Source organism: Temnothorax nylanderi, unplaced genomic scaffold (assembly GCF_030848795.1).
Source record: "Temnothorax nylanderi isolate EJ_2023f unplaced genomic scaffold, tnyl_v1.0 TNYL_tig0273_pilon, whole genome shotgun sequence".
NCBI classification, from domain to species: Eukaryota; Metazoa; Arthropoda; class Insecta; order Hymenoptera; family Formicidae; genus Temnothorax; species Temnothorax nylanderi.
This window is the reverse complement of record NW_027249335.1, coordinates 115909-130514: the sequence shown is the minus strand read 5'-3', so window position 1 is coordinate 130514 and position 14606 is coordinate 115909. Positions and strand designations below refer to the sequence as shown.

Sequence of the window (14606 nt, the reverse complement as noted above, 5' to 3'; positions counted from 1 at the left end):
TATCGCCGCCGCTAAGCGCTACCACTTACACTTAGGTGCTGCAATTACAAAAATGGGTTTTGGTTTGGTACACTAAAGATCTAGCCGGCAAGATCAGGTACAGCAGGTTGTAACACGGAACATTATATAGCAACAGGTTTGGCCGTAACTGAGATCTGTTGATATCTTTTATTAGATCTCTTTAGAGCGGAGTTTTTTGTCGCGGATACTTTTCATTTTGTACAGAACTTGGGTTTTGTCTCTTAAAGATAGTATTGCTTTATGTATATGTACTTGTGTTTACGTATTTAAGTTTTATTTTTATATTGTGCATAGGAATTGTACGTAATCATTTCTAGTGTGTATTTTGACTGCATAAATAAGATGTCTTTAAAGCGCGCCATCGCGCACTTAAAATGTGCTGGTTGCGACATCTTTCTTAAGAAAAGTAGAGGTAGAAAAAAACTAGTAAGGAGTACAGAAGAAGCACATTCTTTTTCTAACTTATGAAATAAAACTATATCTGTCAATGATATTTTATGTAATAAATGTCGACTATCTATTTATAAAATTAAAAAAACCCCCGACAGATTATCAGAATGTGAAACAGATCTTCAGGTTGAGTTTACTAGGGATCCAACATTTCAAATTGCAGTAAAATCTGAAAAAGACGTTTCAGATATCGAATATATTCAAATTCCTCTCCAAAGAACAGTCTCTACTCATAACTATTGCTGCATTTGTTCTTCGAGAAAAGATCTGATTGTTATTCCTGAAGAAGCTCGTATACAATCATATTTAAAAAGAAAAATATACATTCCAGTTGGCAACAGGTGTTGTAAAAGTCATGTAATTAAGAATAGACTCTTTGAAGAAGACCTCAGTCTTTTGAAAGTGCACTCCAACACATCAAGTCTTAGTGTAGCAGAGTTGTCCAAAATGATGGAAACTCTTACTGTCAAGTGTGATTCCACATTATTCGATCAAGTAGGCGAAAGTGGTTTTTCAGAAAAACAACTTCTGGTCTTGACAGGATTGACATGGGATAATCTTAATGAATTAAAGGATATGATGACTTCGTTAAGAAATAGTAAATCGCGTTCTGTCATTCAAGCTTTAGTTGTTTTTCTTTTTAAACTACGCACGGGTAATTCCAATAAAGTGATAAGTTCCATCTTTCAACTAGAATATGAACAGTCAGTATCTGATTATTGTGGAAGTATTATGAAATCTTTTGAAAGGGACATCTTACCAACTCGCTTTGGTTTACAAGCTCTAAATAGAGATGATATTATCAACAATCATACTACCACAATAGCGAAAAAATTGTTTGATGTCCAAGAAAACATGTTTTTGATTTGTGATGGTACGTATGCGCGACATCAAAAAAGTACTAACTCTGAGTACCAAAGAAAGTCTTTCTCTGGTCAGAAGAAAGTACCTCTTTGCAAACCTTTTACCATCTGTGCGACTGACGGATATGTCGTTGATATGGTCGGACCGTTTCTCGCAAATCAAAATGATGCGGACATTTTGAAAATTATCATGGAAGATCCAAATGGTTTGTCCAAATTCTTAAAAGAAGGTGATACTTTCGTTCTTGATCGCGGTTTCCGAGATATAAAGTCTGATTTGGAAGAAAAAAAATTTAAAGTATTGATGCCAGCTTTAAAAGGAAAACGAAAGCAGTTGACGACAGAAGAATCAAATCAATCTCGGTTTGTAACTAAAATTCGTTGGGCAGTAGAATCTGTTCATGGCGTATGAAAACAAAAGTATCATCTTCTAGATCACAAAATTGATAATAAGTTGTTGCCTAACGTTGGACTTTATTTCAAAATAGCGTCTTTTTTAAATAATACTTTTGGAAAAAGACTTGACTCCGATGTAGACACTTTTGACGAAATTGTTCAAAGGATGCATACTCGAAAAAGTGTCGAAAATACTTTAGCTATTGAAGCTGAAAAAAAAAGGTTGGTTTCGACAAAAACTTCCTTTCCAAAGTATTACATCTAAGGACTTATTAGATTTTCCGGAAATGACTGAAAGAGATTTAAAAATATTTTTCACGGGATCTTACCAACTGTCACAATCGGTATCTTATTTGGCGGAAATGCTCGATGAAAACGGAGAACTCAATCTCAAATTCGTAAAAAGTGAGAAAAATGTGCTTAAAGTTGAAGTTCAGTCTCGAAACATTTCTCGCAAAAAATACCGGTGTTTTTTAAGGTATATACCTAACAGCACAGGGATTTCTGGAGTAACACATTACGCATGTGAATGCGCTAATGGGCTACGAACAATTGGATGCTGCTGTCATATTGCTGCAATTATATATTATCTATCTCATGCAAGATATTTAGCGAAAATTTTGAAACCAGCAGTAATACTGAGCGATCTGTTTAAGAAAACAAATAACATTCCAGTAATAGACAGTGATAGTGAAGAAGATTAAATAAATCGTAGGTGTAGGGTGTAATGAGAGGCGAGGTGTCTTACATTCAAAAAGCACCCCGATTTTACGGAAACATAGTGAGAGGCGAGGGGACTCACGTTAAAAAAGCACCCCGATTTTACGGAAACGTAGTGAGAGGCGAGGGGACTCACGTTAAAAAAGCACCCCGATTTTACGGAAACGTAGTGAGAGGCGAGGGGACTCACGTTAAAAAAGCACCCCGATTTTACGGAAACGTAGTGAGAGGCGAGGGGACTCACGTTAAAAAAGCACCCCGATAAGGAGTTTAAAACCGTACTGCAACCTCCACGTGGTAAACTCTGGAAACTATAAAAATTAAAAAGTATACATATTATAGGCTAATTGCAGACGTACATATGTGCTATTAAAGTCACATCGAACACCCGCAACGCGGAATGGCACTGCACTGTGCGCCGGAGTGACGCAACGCTTACAATTTTCGTATTTTTAACTATGTTCCACCATTTTAAAAAAATTGAAAAAAATATATGTTATAGTGGACACTTTAAGAGAAATTTTCGTAAAAATTTCAAAGTGGTACCTCGAACATATCACCCTAAAAAAAAATATTAAAAAATTCAAATATTTTTTTTTTGGTCTTTTTTTTGGCAAACATTTTGGACATTTTTTTTGTTAATTAGTTTTATTAGTCTACATAACATATATTTTTTTCATCAAGATCGGTCAAGTGGTTTTTGAGAAAAATACATTTCTTTATTTTACTTTCTCCCTGCATAACTTCTAAAAAAATGAATTTTTTTAAATAATATTTGGTGGAAAGTTTTATCATATTGGTACTAACTTGTGACATTAAGGTCAGCTCTGTATGATGAAAGGCAGATTTCACATGCTTACTCCGCTAGGCCCTTTTTCAAAAAGAATTTGCAGATTTGGGATCTAAAGATTATAATATAGATGAATCTTTTAACATCATACAATCTTTTATCTGCCACTTGTATGGCTTAAAAAAATTAGATGATGTCAACAGAGCTAGAATTGAAATCTTCAATAAGACATACAAGGTATCAGATACATCACAGCCCTTCTCGTTGAATGTTCGTAATTACGATGCTTGTTGCTTGCCACCATGTCAATCGGAGTTACTGCAGCAATTATTACGAACAAGATATATTGCATGCTTGTGGAGGAATGCACACAATCCAAACAGCATCGACATGTCACCAACAGATTACGGATGGACAGATGTAAAAGGCAAATTGGAAATGACTTGGTTCGTTGGTAATCAATTACCAGAAGCGTACGAAGATGTAGTCATAACACCTGATATTCTAGGAGATACTCCAGATTCAGGTATATTTTTTTTTCAAAACTTTGATAACACGCTTTTCATGAAATAAATAAAATATTAAGTATTATAACGATTTCTTGTTACAGATATGCAAGCTGAAGATGAAATTGACGAACAAATCGAACCAGACTTGCAGTACGACGATAATTCCACGGATAAAGATGAAGATTAAAAAAAAATATTTTTAAAGTTTTTTTTTATTTTACTATTTTTTTCTGTATATATTATAATTGAAAGAAATAGATTTTTTATTTGCATTCTATTTTCCATGCATTTTATTTGTCACATTTAGTAATTTAAAAAAAAAATTTTTTTTTAATTTAAATTTTTTTTTCAATTCGTCAGATTAAGAAAATCCCTCCAAATAATCGTCAGATTATGGGTCAGCACGACTAGGACATCAAGCTGAATCACCTGTATAATAATCTGACGCGCTCGATTTCAAAATGGCGATTTTTTTTTGCATTATCAAGAAGCCGCCATGAGCTTGCGTCATGTCCGAATCGTCAGTCTTTTGAATGGGAGCTTCTTTCGGGTTCACTTAACATCCCCTCTGAATATCTGACGCGCTCGAATAAATTTTTTTTTCCCGTTTTCAACCCTTCCGTACAGCCACCCTCACCATGCAAACCGGCAGATTAACATACCTCCAATATCAGAGACACGTGGGGCATATACACTATCAATATCTGACGCGCTCGAGTATTTTCATGTGACTATTTTTTTTTACATTTTTGAAAACCTGTAGACGCTTCCCCCACCGGTGAAAGGGTGTACATTATATAACCTTTTTTTCTTTCTACCATCTAATCTTCAAAATCCAATAGGTTCCTACGACGCTCGAGTAAATCCCCATTTAGCCTTCTGGGCTCCCCTACTATTATGACTCCTTTAGCAACAACCCTTGATATTTTACAAGGAGAAGAAACGAGTTTTTTAGGTTTGGTAGCACCTACTCTTACTATATTACGAAATAAACTAAAAAGCTATACGCATTTAAAATATTGTGATCCATTAGCAACTGGAATAAAGTTTAATTTAGAAAAGCGATTTAAGCACATTTTTGATCTTAATCATGCAGATAGTAGAATTTTTATTCTGTCTGCTATTGCAATACCGCGATTTAAGTTAAATTGGATCCCAGAACAATATGTGGAACTATGTAAAGACTTATTTTTAAAAGAAGTGGATAATTTGTATAACAAGAGTGTTACTACATTCGAAAATAAATCTATATCTAGTAGCGAAGAGGAAGATTTTTTCCGTGATATCGAAAAAAAAGAGAATACGCAAACAACTATTTGTGGTGGTAACATTGAAGCATTTTCATATTTGGAGTGCAAATCAAAGGAACTTCAATGTCTTATAAATTTCCCAAATATTAAGTATATTTTTTCTGAAGTATAACACATCCTTGCCATCGTCGGCTCCGGTAGAACGCTTATTTAGTCTAGCGCAACAAATTTGTAATAAAATTATGAGTATTATTTTAATATCCTTTTTATAACCTGCGTAATACTTTTTATAAACTTTTATAAATAGTCTCAAACACAATTATCTAAAAAATTATCTAGATAAATCGCGATAATTATATTATCTTACATCTAGATTAATTAAAAGTAAAATTATCTTTATCTTATCTAAGATAAATTTATGTATTTTTATCTTATCTTTATCTAGATGATTCTAAAATCATCTACGGCAAACACTCTGGCGGGAGTGATACGATCTCACTCTAAAGCTATAGTGAATCATGATTCACTATAAAGATCGACTGATAAATGACTCTAACAGAGTGTTCCACTCAAAATTGTATATTGATATAATTCACTCCTACACAGTAAAAAACATTTTGTATTTGTGTTAAAATTTTCCTGTGTAGAAAGTTTTGTGTTAAATTTCTGACACAGTTGTATGTTAATTTAACATATCGTTGTTGTCTTACTTAACTTTTCTATGTTAAATTAATATTAACCATTTTTAAGAGTTAAAATAACACAATTTATATGTAAGTGCATGAATTCTTGGTGATATATTTTATATGTTAAAGTGAACAGATAAATTGTGTTATCTTCCTTTTTATAACAGTTACTATGTGTTAAATTGACATAATTCTTATGTTATTTGTCATAAAAAGATCGAGATACTTCTCTCAAATGTTAAAATAACATCTTATCTTAATTACATTTAACATTATAGAGATGTCAATTTAACATAAACTTTGATTTCTGATAGCGTCTAAATGTTAAATTTTTATGTTAATTTTTTACATATTAGGTTTGTTATTTTTTTACATATTTGCTTTATGTTAAATTAACACAAAAATTTGAGTGGATAAATTGGGACATGTGAAATGTGTTAAATTTAACACAAAATTTTTTACTGTGTATGGCCACTGATCTTCTGGATAGAAGGACACTCGAAAAGAATCCCCTTTCACTCAAATGGAATGCGATTTCACTCCAACTTATAGAGCGAAATTTTACTCTTTCTTAGAGTGGCGAATTACTCGAAATGCACAGGCTCAATTTTCACTTTTCGTTACACTTGCTTTTCACTCGTTTTGAGTAATATTTCACTTTTCAACTTTTAGAGAGTACAATCTTAATTTTTTGCATATCTACTGGGTTCTTTAAAACCGGGTATATAGCTTGATCTTATATCAAGGTTGTATATATACAATAAAAAGAAATTAAAAAAATAATATCGGCTCGATAAAAACAATAGCTAATTACAGAAAAAACGACCAGATATCGAGAAATAATCAGGTGTTAAAAGAAATTAACTTTATTAGAGCAATTCGTTTATTTTAATTGCTGTAAGCTTACGTTTCGACCGTACTTGGTCTTTTTCAGAGCAATTACAAAACAATATAAAAAATAAAAAAAATAATAAACCATTATAGATCACATTTAAAGCGTTGAAATAAATACGATAGCGAAGGCAAAGTCAAAACAGTAATTGTAATTTAAGTCAATGATTAAAATTAAAACCTAAATCTAAGTCAAGAATTTAAAAATTGCAACGTAATGTGAAAACATTTACGAAGAAGTCCCATAATGGAATATCACTTTAATAGTAAAAATCCGTTACAGCTGATTCGAGTAACTATTATCTTCGTTAGAAAGCACCCATGTAACTTCAGAAATAACACGCTTTAACATGTTTATAATTTTTTTTAACAGCTGATTATTGCTCGATTGCTCTGGGGCCTGTTGCATAATGATTTACAAATAAATAATATTAGTGAAATAATATGTAAAAGAACTTGTATTATTAATAATTAATTCATTTATTATGTGTTGGCAAATTAAGAATGTACTCTCGGTTTGTATTATTAACTTGTAAATCATTATGCAGGTCCCTGGTTGTACATGCATTTCTCCAGATCAAGCGAGCATGATGAGCAAACACGAATGAACAACTTGCTTCAATGAGTGCGAATAGTGTTGTTATTCGCAATCATTGAAGCAAGTTTCTTATTCATTTTATTTGCCTTTGCTTGGTCTGGATACGGCTTTATGCAGGCGCAGTTTTAGCGGTGAATTCAGTAACACAAACATAATTCTAGATATTCATATAAATGTTTTTGTCTTACCCAAATTTAACAAAAATTATGTTCACTTTTCTGTTGTAGCTGCTCGTTATTATATCATTACTCAATTTTACTCATCTTACAATTAGAAGAAGTTTTAAATGTCCAATTCAAATTTAGACGTTGACTTTTACCGAAAGCATGGAGTTCTATAAATAAGCTCATATTAATGAAATTATAGAAACGCAGAGATTATTAAATGACAACAACAAACAAAATAAAAAAAGGATAAATGTTTGTTGGCAAATCAATAAACATGGTAGTGCCTCGCACTAAGTGTACACGCGCGAAACAAGGCATGAGCGCTATACATTCCTTATGAAAAAGTACACTCAACTTTGATGGTTAACACTCAAATTTGGGCGTAAGTTTAGTGTTTGTCATCAAAGTTAAGTGTCAACACTTAAAAGGTGTAGATTGAGTGTTGACCATTAAGGTTTAGGTAAGTTGAGGGTTTAATCCTCGATGATGAGTGTATATTGGGAGTTTATTCTCAATGATAAGTGTAGGTTGGAGATTAAGCCTCAATGTTTAGTGTAGGTTGGAGATTGATCCTCATCGTTGGATGTTGGTTTGGTGTTAACAGGATGTTAACCTTTAATGTTCTATGTCGATTTAATCAGTGTCGCCATGATCCCTTTATCGTTGGGTGTCGTTTAAATGTTATTGTGTTAATAAACCAATAAACCAATAAACCAATACTTTCTGAGATAATTGGTGGAAATAATTGGCACACGAGAAATAAAACCTTATTATATATATATATATATATATATATATATATATATATATATATATATATATATTGTGACGTGACGGTTCGCCGCGCGTGGCAGCGCCCCGCCGCCGTCACAAGGCGTGGGTTCGCGCCTTTGAGCGAGCCAGGAGAGCGACCGCGAAATCTCCAGGGGGCCTACCGAAACTTTAGAATGCGTATCATTTATTCATTTTATTTTATTTTGTATTGTATGAAAATGTGGCACCTCGCTGAGGCACCGTGCTTCGGGACCAGGATTGCGGAAGCCAACGACGGGAGCGAGACCCACGGCAAGGGACGGAGCGGCGCGAAGATATCGCGAGACCCAGTGAGGAGTCCGACCGCGGGGCACGAGGCGGACACGCACGGCGCAGCTGATTGGCGAGAGGCCGACAGGGCCGTGATAGGGCCTTTCTCCCCCGAGGAGGCAAGAGCTACCTCCAAACCAACCCCGGGACATCCAAGCGGACCCGGGATGCCTGGCCAGCGTTCCCTCGGTTCGCGAGGAGACCTTCGGACGAGAGGAGTCGAGCCCGAACACGTTAAACATCGGGTGGAAAAATCTACGGCGCCAAGGATGCCTGGGAGCGCAAAGGACCCCCGCAGGATACCTGCGACAGCGCGCGCGTGATCCGCGACGCGCTCAGCCCCGATTGGTCGCGACACTACGCCTGATTACCGCGCAACCCCCAGGGAGGGGCGCGCTTTCGATTTCACATCGAGCGGATCACCGCTCGATCTCTCCTGGTTCGCCCGCCGACTCGAGTAGACGTCTCGCAATACAATTCGGTCGAGAAAGTTCTCGCGTATTATTGAGGATTCGGATTCCGAGCGAATGGATCATCCCTGGCGCCTGTGACGACGCTTCGGATTTCGCCCGGGCATCAGCAGGACCGGTGAGGTTGCCCTCCACAGTAATTGGTGTGTAAATAACAGCCACGGTGAAGCCGCGAGTGCCGCGTTTCTCCCGCCCCGACCTGCCGTCCTCGGATATCATGTACGCGTAGCGGTTTTCGGGTTGGCAGTGGTGCAAATCGTCGGACGCGACATACGCCGGACGCGGCGGAAACGTATTGGTGTTGGCGGTCGGTGGCGGACACGAGGAGCCTCGCGACGACATATCCGTGCGCTGCTAGGATCGGCCTCCTGAGGGTCGCGAGATCGTGGATATCACGGCATCCGGTCGTAGATAGAGTTTCGCGCATTTAAAATCTTCGCGTAGTAATAAGCGTCAGCAATCTGCTCTCGGAGTTCGCGTCGGCGTTCCCTTATCGCGCGTCGCTGGAGAGTGGCTGGGGTTTATTCTCTTTGGGTGTTACTTTCATTTGAGGGTTCATATTCTTAGGGTTTATACCGTCATTTTTAAGGATTAACAATTAATTGAAGATTAACCATTAATTGAAGGTTAACCATTACTTGAAGGTTAACCATCATCCAAAGAAAAACCCTTAAAATTTTGGGTGTGATCTCGGACCGCCAATTGAAGGTTAACCTTCAAATGATGGTTAACCTTCAATTGGCGGTCCGAAATCGCACCCAACTTTAAGGGTTTTTCTTTGGTGTTTTTTTAACGGTTAACACCAAAAGTTGAGTGTATTTTTCCATAAGGAATACGTCACCTAACTAGCGCAGGCAAGATTTATTGTCTAGCTATAGGGGAGACCGGGATTACATGACCCATGTTTCAGAATTTCGAAGTTATAACTTCTCAGACAACTAATTGTTGTGACTGCCTGTACAAATATAACTGAGGCAACCTTCTTCTATGTGTTAATAATGCCCATTACGATTCTGTTAATCGTATATTTTGTTTTGTAATAACCAAAATACGAACATGCAACAACGTGGTTATCTTGCCATGGTGCCGAGATTTAGTTGTCCAGTAGCGCAGGATAACAAATATGTGTGTAATATATCAGTACAAAATTACCTTTTTCAAAAAAGGTAAAAAAAGGCACCAAGTACTCGCAATGTATTTTGTAAATCCAAAAATCCAACCTAAGTGGTAGTAGCTTTATTTTTCTTCAACAAAATTATATCACAAAATTGCGTTACCTAACTACTCAACCTAAATGATATGTTATTTCAAAAAAATATATGAAATCTTTAAATTGCGCCAATTACAAAGAGAATATATATATTGCTTTGAAAAATAATTGTTGTGCAACTACTTTTAAAAAATAAAACTCAAGTGGTACATATCTTTGTGCTTCCATTCAAAGGTCTTTCTATTCCAACCCAAGTAGTAGTTTTAATTCTCCTTAACAAAATTATAATATTACAAAGAATCATTTTAATCACAAAGAATTAAAAAGGTAACAATAGAAAATAAAAATATTTAATTAAAATAAAATTTATAAATTTTTCTTGTAAAAAAACTTGGCGCTGCTTTTTTACTTCCATCGCATTCTTCCGTAAATTATGTTTATTTTTTTTATTCAATCAAAAATTTCAGTACTTTATTAAATTTCTAGCAGCGCCAAGTTTTTTTACAAGAAACATTTATTTATTTTATTTTAATTAAATATTTTTATTTTCTACTGTTACTTTTTTAATTTTTTGTGATTAAAATAATTTTTTGTAATATTATAATTTTGTTAAGGAGAATTAAAGCTACTACTTGGATTGGAATAGAAAGACTCTTGAATGGAAGCACAAAGATATGTAGGTACCACTTAAGTTTTATTTTTTAAAATTAGTTGCACAACAATTATTTATTTTTCATTCTCTTTGTAATTGGCGCAATTTAAAGATTTCATATATTTTTTAGAAATAACATATCACTTAGGTTAAGTTAGGTAACGCAATTTTGTGATATAATTTTGTTGAGGAGAAATAAAGCTACTACCACTTAGGTTGGATTTTTGGATTTACAAAATACATTGCGTGTACTTGGCGCCTTTTTTTACCTTTTTTGAAAAAGGTACTTTTGTACTGATATCACGCATTTTGTAATGCTAAGCAGGGAAACAAATTAAATTTTTATTGAATTAGCAAATTAGTAATTAGTCACAAAAAATTACTAATTAGGTACATAAAATATAATATTTAGGTACAAGTGAATTACGAATTACTTAAAAAATTGGTAATTTGTAGAATCAGAGAAAAATTTCTAGTTACGTGAAAATTAGTATTTAGGTGAAAATAAATTAATTTTTTTTGTAAATTGGTAATTAGTAGAAATAAATTCTTTATTATTAAAATAATTAATATCTGTCAAAAATAAATTACTATCTACTTATTTAAAAATGAATAATTAGTGGAAAATAATTATTAATTTTTTCAATAATGAATATTTAGTCTCAAGTAAATTACTTATTTTAAAAATTATTAATTGGTTTAATATAATTTAATTATTGCAGTTAAACGTGGTTTAAAAAAACAATTATGTTAATGTTTTATATATATTTTTTTTACCTGACTGATTATTCATTATTGAAAAAATTAGTAATTATTTTTTTCACTAATTATTAATTTTCAAATAAGTAGTAATTTATTTTTGACAAACTCTGCAGGTAACTGCGTTACAAAGATTGGGGAAATTGTGGAGGTCTGGCGGAAGTACTGCGTGTCTCTATTTGCTGATACTTGCGATGCATCCGATCACATCTTAATTACTGCAGACTCTGAACGGGAACCCGGAATTTGGAAGACGAAATACGAGCTGCGATTAAAACATCTAAAGCAAGACAAGGCAGTAGGAACGGATGAAATACCCATCGAGGTAATTAGGGATATGGGAAAAATTGGAGTAGATATTCTGCGCATCATCTGCTCTCGAATATGGAATACCGGTGAATGGCCCAAAAACTGGTCTCACTCCTTGTTCATCCCACTACATAAAAAAGGCTCAACCAAGAAATGTAACAACTACAGATTGATTGCCCTCATATCCCATGCCAGCAAAGTACTACTGCACATCCTGAATACCAGGCTGCAAGCGTACTTGAATCGAGAGATCGCACCCGAACAAGCTGGCTTTGTAAAATGAAGAGGAACGCGGGAGCAGATGCATATACTGAGACAAATTATAGAGAAGGGCAGAGAATTTAACAACCCACTATACATATGCTTTGTTGACTTTCGAAAAGCTTTTGACACTGTAAAATGGAACAAACTGTGGGAAGTTCTTACAGAAATGGGCGTGCCATATCACCTGGTATACCTCATAAAGAAATTGTACGTAGGGAGTACAGCGGCAGTCCGGGTGGATGGAATTGATTCCGGAGACTTCGGAGCTCGTGCTGGGGTTCGACAGGGATGTATCCTCTCACCTTCACTATTTAATATTTATACGGAATACATAATGCGAACTGTCCTAGATGGATGAGATAAGGGTGTATCCGTGGGTGGACGGCTGATATCTAACTTGCGATATGCTGACGATACCACTTTTCTTGCATCAACTGAGGAAGACATACTAAACCTCCTTCAACTCCTGGAAAGAACAAGCCTCAACTTTGGTCTCGCGATCAACAGAGACAAAACCAAGATGATGATCGTAGATCGGATGGCTGATAACAGACCTGATGTTAGAAGTATAGCCAATTGCGAGGTTGTACACAGCTATACCTACCTTGGCTCCACGATCACTAACAAAGGAGGATGCGAGGAAGAGATTAAGAGACGCTGTGCCATGACCAGGTTGGCAGTTGACAAACTCACAAAAATCTGGAAAGACCGAAAGATAATCAAAAACACAAAGGTCCGCCTAATGAAGTGTCTTGTCCTCCCCATCTTCCTATACGGAGCTGAAACATGGACGATTCGACAACAAGACCGAAGAAAAATAGACGCCTTAGAAATATGGTGCTGGCGACGCCTCCTGAGGATAAGATGGACCGAACGACGTACCAACGCCTCCATATTAAAGGAGCTTAACATACAGCATAGGCTCTCGTCGACCGTTCGGCTACGGGTCTTGAAGTACTTCGAACACATCACACGTAATGAGGACTCCATAGAGCGTCTAGTAGTACAGGGCCGAGTAGAAGGCAAACGCTCGCGCGGCCGATCCCCGACTAGATGGACTGATCTCATAAAATCTACAACAAAATGCTCTATCACAGAATGTTCCCGCAGTGCCACAAATAGAGACAGATGGAGGCAAATTGCAAGAGCTGCGACGCGCAGCGGAATCGGTGTGCAGTTCATAACCACGACCACGCTGTCAAGAGTGTACGACTAAGAAGAAGAAGAAGAATTAATTATTTTAATAAAGAATTTATTTCTACTAATTTTATCAATTTGTAAAAAGAAATGAATTTATTTTCGCCTAAATACTAATTTTCACGTACCTAACTAGAAATTTTTTTCTGACAAATTACCAATTTTTTAAGTAATGCGTAATTTACTTCTACCTAAATATTATTATTTTTTACATAATTAGTAATTTTTTGTAACTAATTATTAATTTGCTAATTCAATAAAACTTCAGGTAAATATGTAGAATAACGGCACGCTTTGAAATTTTCAAATTTTGTGTATTTTGGTAGTAAAAAAGATTCTCAGAAGGAAAATTGTTGCTCATGTTCCGTTTGTTTATAATTAATACTAAAAATATCACAATGTCGGTAAGTAAAGAAATAATAATTTATGAATATACATATGTTTCGCTTCTTACTATTAGATCATACGTTATTTACAACTTTATTCAATTATATATTTTAAAATTACAATCTATGTTAAAGCAGAGAATAGTAGGAAGCGTAAATACAGGGTATTCTCTGCTTTAACCAAAAGCACAAACTGTTGTCTGCTTTAATTGTGATCCTTTAAATTTTCGTCCCAAAACATTTTTCGAATAAAGAGCCATGTATTTGTATTACCAATTACATCTTGAACTGCAAGCAAGGACTGTTATTAATTTGTTTTACTGAATATAATATATGGAACAACTTTATTGAAGTTGTAAATAACATAATATGATCTAATTGAAATAAGAAGCAAAATATATATCCATAAATTATCTCTCGTTTCAATTATCATTTCTTTACTTACTAACATCATCATCTTAAGTATTAATTAGAAACAAACAGAACATAAGCGATAATTCCCCCCCCCCTTCTCAGAATCTTTTTTACTACACAAAATACACAAAATTTGTAAATTTAAAAAAAAATCGATCGAAGAGGGTACTATTATAATATATATATTTACCAAAATTTGTTTTGTTGTTATTGCTAATTTCGTGAATAATTAATATTTCCAGACACTATGGTATAAAATCAACGTCTATCATAATAATGGATAATAATGTACTCGATTCAACTAATTAGCATAATTGCCTACTGTTACGTACGGAAATTTTATCCTAAAATTTCGGACAACACACGTTGAAATTTTTGAACGCTTTAGACGACGCACGCTAACTCGGAATTCCGAGCGAACGCTCAGGTCAATACAAATGTTTGTTTTATCCTACGGTTATCGGACGGCCGTTGGTAGGCTGGGGGCCAGATGGGGCCCAAAACTACGTTTCTAGAAACTT

General features: G+C 35.0%; 1 protein-coding gene and 1 long non-coding RNA gene across 2 annotated transcripts in view; both read left to right on the top strand.

Annotated features, from left to right (window-relative positions):
- Trp (transient receptor potential) overlaps nucleotides 1-14606 on the top strand; it is a 141818-nt gene that overhangs the window by 52713 nt on the left and 74499 nt on the right. The window lies entirely within an intron of this gene.
- On the top strand, nucleotides 2996-4026 carry LOC139780367 (uncharacterized). The gene is made up of 2 exons (XR_011720213.1): nucleotides 2996-3766; nucleotides 3851-4026. It is a non-coding gene; the product is annotated as an uncharacterized lncRNA (long non-coding RNA).